Raw genomic sequence first — 5621 nt, forward strand, 5'->3', positions numbered from 1 at the left:
CAAAACCTAAAGCAAGAGAGGCAGCAGAGACTAAGGTTTCCTTCCTAGTCTTAACAACACAAATCAGAGGCACTTTTGCACCAAATTCATGATCTCTTTATCAGACATTTTTGACAAAACTGTATTTAAAGCTGCTTTGTATGGCTAAATAGGACCGTTGTGGACCGCCTTGGGTAAACACAAACACTGCTTTCACCAAAATTGGTAGCTGCATTGGCACATTGAAACAGACGAACAGATGCAATGTCAGCCATCCTAGCAGTAACATCCGAGGGGAGAAGAAATTAATTTGGTAACAGAAGTGGGGAAACATGTTTCAGCTCAGATTTGTAAGCACCAGGCACAGGATGGTATGAGGCTGAGAGGAGCCAGACATCTCACCAGCAGCAGCCAAGCTGTTAGGCAGGTCAGCAAGATGCCCACAAGCAGAGCGAAACAGTGAAGCTAGCCTGGAGCAACCCAGAGAGAGCTTTGAAAAGGAGGAAACCAACTCAGAAGCAAAACACAGTGTGAGTGGGCAGGCAGTGCTATTGTGGCGAATCCCAAATTAACAGCGAACTCCACATGGGGAAGGATGAGAATGCTATGAAATAATGCTGGTCCGACCATCAAAAAGGGCAAGCAGCAGTATTCAGCTTCAGTGCAGCCAGCAGGGATGGTCAGAGAGGGCAGCATGTAATGCCCACTCTATGGAGTGGCGGCATTGCCAACAGGAAGGCAATCTGTAGCTCCGGTTTTCTGTCACCTCCCTTGTGCTATCAAACAAGCAAAAACCGGTAACCAGGGGACAGCAGCGTGTGAACACGAAGGCAATTTAGTGCTTCAGTTACCTTTTGACAGCTACGTTGCTACAAATACTCTGCAGCAGCAAGGACGTGCCACTGCTGATGCCCAAGCTGCCAGCTCCACCACCCACCCCAGAGGATCGCCCTCTCTCTCCACCACAAGGCACCTTCCTGCTGCCACAGTTTCAGCAACCGTTTCTTCTTTAAAAGGCATTTCTGCTGATGTTGAAGTCCTGAAAAAAAGAAAAAGAAAAAAGAAAAAAACAAAAAACACAACTCTCCTCCCCAGCACTGGCAGCTGGAACTACAATCAGAGCAGCAAGGACAGAAAGCACCACGGGAGGAGCATTTGAGAGAGACATAGGCAGACTCCTTGACAAGAGCAGAGATTAACTAGCATGCAGATATACTTTACAAGGGCCCAAATGGACACTGAGCCACCAAGAGAGACTGCAGTTAAGTGGAAATAAGCTTTGCTGAATACATGAAATGCCAAAGGATCTGCAGAGGAACTCTTAGCAGAAAGGGCCATTAATCACCGTAGCCAGCTGCATCCCATATACAGTGCTCACCTTGTGAACCTGAAAAATATTACTGTAATAAGAAAAAAGACGCCCTTCAAAAGATTCTTCAGGTGCCCTACGCAGAGACTGCAGTAACTCTTTGGGACAGATTATTTTCTGGCTGTATTTCTCAGTAGGCGGATTCCTCAGCTCCAGTTCCAAGAGCAGCTGACATAACTAACACCACTTTCATCTGTCGCAGTCACCTTCCCCTATCTTTTCCCTACAGAAAGGCTCAGACAAGTGTGGGGATGGGAAGAGGGAGGCTGAGGGGGAGGGAAATGAATTGGCTGGTCTAGATGGAGACTTCATCACCTCCCCCTTGCCCGAGGTAGAGCTGAAATTCCCAAAGACCTTTTGTGAAGGGCGAAAAAATGTGCCTTCTTTTTTCTCCAGCGCCTTTGATGTGGCTGTGATCTTAATCAAACAATGAAAAATAAAACCCCATGCATGGAAACAAGACCACCTCTGGCTTCAATCTGGCTTACGTTTCCATCCCCTGGAGTTGAGTCAGCATCGGGCGCATCAGCTGCTTAAAGAAGAAAAAGGTGAGCTGCAAACATTAGTCACAGGCGGAGGCAGCAGCAGGCAGGGACGAGTGACTCAATTCCCAGTTGTCTCTGAGAGTTCCCGTCATCCTCTCTACATCAGCACATTTTTAAGCAGGCTCAACATGACCTTGTAAATTCCCCTTTACGTCACCACGGGGACTTTGAGGACCTCCTCCTTCTTTACAATTCTGCTTTCATCTCTCTCCTTTTCTCATGCATATTGCATTTTAAAAGATGCTTGCTCTATAAAAAGCAACAAAAAGTTGCCAGTGTATGTCAAGATGCCTATAAACAGGGGACTTTTCTAAGCAAGGCTTCTCTAGCTAGGACTATTCACATTACATAGGAGGCTAACTCCTGAGGATACTGGGATGGCTGCCTGGAACACGCACTTAATTTTCTCAAAATAAATTGTCATTATTGCAAGACTGACTGCCAGGTGAAGCAAGCCTGGTTCATTGGCTCAAACAGACCACAAAGGAGAGGGCTCAGCTGCTTGTGTTATGGCCTTGGGACAGTCACATCCACAGAGATGGTTCTTTAAAAATGCCTAGGGCATTAGAAAAAGCAAAAAGCTGGAATACCTCAGCTGCCTTGCATCCAGAAGAGCCAAAGCAGCTGTGGGTCAGGGTCGCCAGAGTTCTTCCCTTGCAGGAAGAGGTGAAAATTGCTGACAGGTTTTATTTTTCCCCTGTGAGGTGCCTCAGGTTACAGTGAGCTTGTCTTCTTTTCAAATGCAGATCCTCAGCTGTTGTAAATTGCTCGAGGTCCTCGAGCTTTCACAGAACAACTCCAGTTTACAGCAAGTGAAAACTGAGATCGGTTTCCACGTTTTTCACAAAAGGAAAAGGAAATTGAGATGAACAGCTTGCCAAGTGGCAGACGCTTAAAAAAATGATAAAGCTTAGGTTGTCTGACTGTAAACATATTTAGCTATCTTTTTTTTATGTCTTATGTCCTACCTCCCAAACAATACATCTAATGCTGTCCACTGTCTAAGTCTTTGAAATGTCTTCTCCTTCCTGTCAAGTCTCTTGGAGAGATTTTGCTCTAAATGTGCTCTGCAGCTGTACCAGCTCTGTAATACAGAAGACCAGATGCTGTATTACTCACACAGGTATTGACAAAGTTGCTCATACTTTCAGAATTGTTATCATCTAATGAATGTAGACATCTGGATCTTGTTTCCTTTACTGACAGGTTACCTGACAGTTCATTAATCAGTCACTAATTTACCTCCCTCCTAAATATTTATAGTGCCCATACTTAAGGATGTGTATTATATTGTGTTGTGAGGTTGTTGGCCCTCCCATGCACCTCTTTAAAGCAGGAGTAACGTATTGGAGAGACTACCTGTGGCTGCTGAGCTTATGGTGGTGACTTTGGTACTAGCACCTGAAGGAAGGTAACAAATGTTTTATACATGAGAATTATTTCACACCCTACCAGTGATCAGTTGCAATCAGCTCTATGCCGTATGCTTCCCTGAGGTGAATTCTCCCCGGTGACTTAATAGCCAAGATGATTGCTTCAAGCAATTAAAATCTCCAGGATCTATTCCAAACTCATTTTGTTGCCAAGTTAACAATATGGTAGTGAAAGCAATTTAGAGGTAATGAATGTTCTCTTACCATTTTTCTGCAACTCTGGTTTTGTAGCAGTCTGAGGACACATCGTCCCAGTCAGTAACCAAACTAGGCCCACTGACTAAAGCCATGGGTTCTGAAATGTTTTCCTACACCTTTGAAGTCAAGATGATGCACAAATAAAAAACACAGATTTCCTCACAGGGATTCAAAAGAAACTTTCAGAGTGGGGTGCAGTATGACTGTTTCCATTGAAATATGGAGATTTTGAGAGGAGGCTCAACAAAAACTGGGGAAAGTTTCAGTCCTTCCATCTTGTTTTGAAATAAGACATTTTTGGGAAGAGTTTAAAAGCAAAATTTCAAGTAGGTCTACATTTAATCACTTGAAAAAATTGTTTTGTCAGGTATGGTAATATGGAGACCTTCAATCTGATTATGAAGGCAAGAATTAGGGGTATTCAGACTTGCAAATTTTCAGTTAAATTCCACATCACATGGACAAAAGGAGGCCATTAATTCTCTACAAAAATATTATGCCACTTTCAACCAGCTGTGGAAGAGGCTGGATAATTCCCAAACTCTTACAAAAATGTTATAAAAATATCATATTTAATAAGGGAAAAGATGCACTCTTCTGTAACTCTGAACTTCCAAAGCTTTGTTGAGAAAAACAGTGTGCCCTGAAAGGCCAAATACACAACTTTGTCAAATCAGTGAAATAAAAAATTCTCTGAAATAGGTCTGCCACATCTATAAGTTAATTACATCTTTAACACCACCATGGCCTCCAGCCCTCATCCTTTTCCATCCATCTCACCTTCATCAGGTTTTGAAGGTGGTAAACATCTAGCTGGTCTGATTTAAGCTCAGTACTGTGGCATAGTATTTCCAGAAAAATAATGACACAAGCAGGCAGCTATGCTCACTTTCGCAAAGCACAGTGCTATTTATTTCAGGGCAATAGTAATACAAAGCAGACATGGGACACATATAAATACAGACACAAGTTCACTTGCTTCTCCCTGTATTTACCCTCCACTCTCAGTTCCATTTACTTTTTAAACTACTATGTTGCTTTGTTCTTCAGGCTGTTTGAACCAGAGAAAACAAGCACATATATCTTCCACCGCTAGGACAAGATATTTGGACCATGTTACGGGAAGACAGGGAATATTGTATTAATTGCCCTCCTTGTCTCCCCTTATAGTCATTAAAAAAAAAAAAAAAACAAAACAAAAAAAAAACAAACAAAAAAACAAAAAAAAAAAAAAAAAAAAAAAAAAAAAAAAAAAAACAAGCTATTACACTTGTATAATTGAGATGAGTCTTTACTGAATGTTTCATGCACTGATCTAGCACACCGCAGTGTAATAGTCTTTGACATCATCTTGCTTCTGTGGCTTTATGAAGGCTAGATTCACACTAATTTGCAATTAAAGGAAGTCCAAATTGATGCCAAATGTACACTTTTGAACACCAGTCATGTCAGTTCTACAGCTGTTCCAATAAAGTTAAATATCCCTAATAATAGAAAAAGTGCTTTAAAAATATTCTAATGGCAAAATGTCTTCACTGTAGGTTTGGGACTAGTTAGACTATAAATGAGTTAATTAGTAAAAATCCTTGTAACAGAGAAGTGAAGCTGTACAGTCAATCGCTTAGATAATGCATGTGAAACAAAACATAAAGAGTGTCGGCACTGACAGGTCGTGTGCTCCTGGGTAGGAACCAGTGCTAAGGAAATACCTGCATTTTCACAAGCCCAGGCAGCCCTCCACTTTTCCAGAGAATAGGGAGAAAGACTTTGCAAAGGAGTGTCTATGACAGAGGAATAATTCACATCTGCTAAATGCATGAACAAATGCTGTGTCCAAAAGCAAATATAAATGCAAATGGATATTGTATCGAGTGGAGAAAAGAGAGCCAAAGCCTTCTGCCAGTCAGCAACTATCCCTGCTTGTAGCAGGGTCTGGCAGTAGTCTAGTGCCACGCAACTTGCAGTATTGCTCTCAAAAAAACAAGCCCTGCAGCACTTCTGAAGCAGAGCCCAGCACGTGGCTAAAGGCATTGGGAGTCCTAAGCAGGCAGGGCATGCCTCTGGAGGAAGAGGTGGCATTGCTGTCACTGCTCTAAC

At 42.4% G+C, this 5621-nt stretch overlaps 1 long non-coding RNA gene across 1 annotated transcript; it reads right to left on the minus strand.

Annotated features, from left to right (window-relative positions):
- Positions 1-843: 843 nt before the first annotated feature.
- Positions 844-2543, minus strand: LOC311430600. The gene is made up of 3 exons (XR_014688901.1): positions 2484-2543; positions 1815-1877; positions 844-1018 (listed from the first exon to the last, which is right to left on the minus strand). It is a non-coding gene; the product is annotated as an uncharacterized lncRNA (long non-coding RNA).
- Between the last annotated feature and the right edge of the window lie 3078 nt (positions 2544-5621).

The sequence above is a fragment of the Aythya ferina genome, assembly GCF_964211825.1.
Source record: "Aythya ferina genome assembly, chromosome: 2".
NCBI lineage: Eukaryota > Metazoa > Chordata > Aves > Anseriformes > Anatidae > Aythya > Aythya ferina.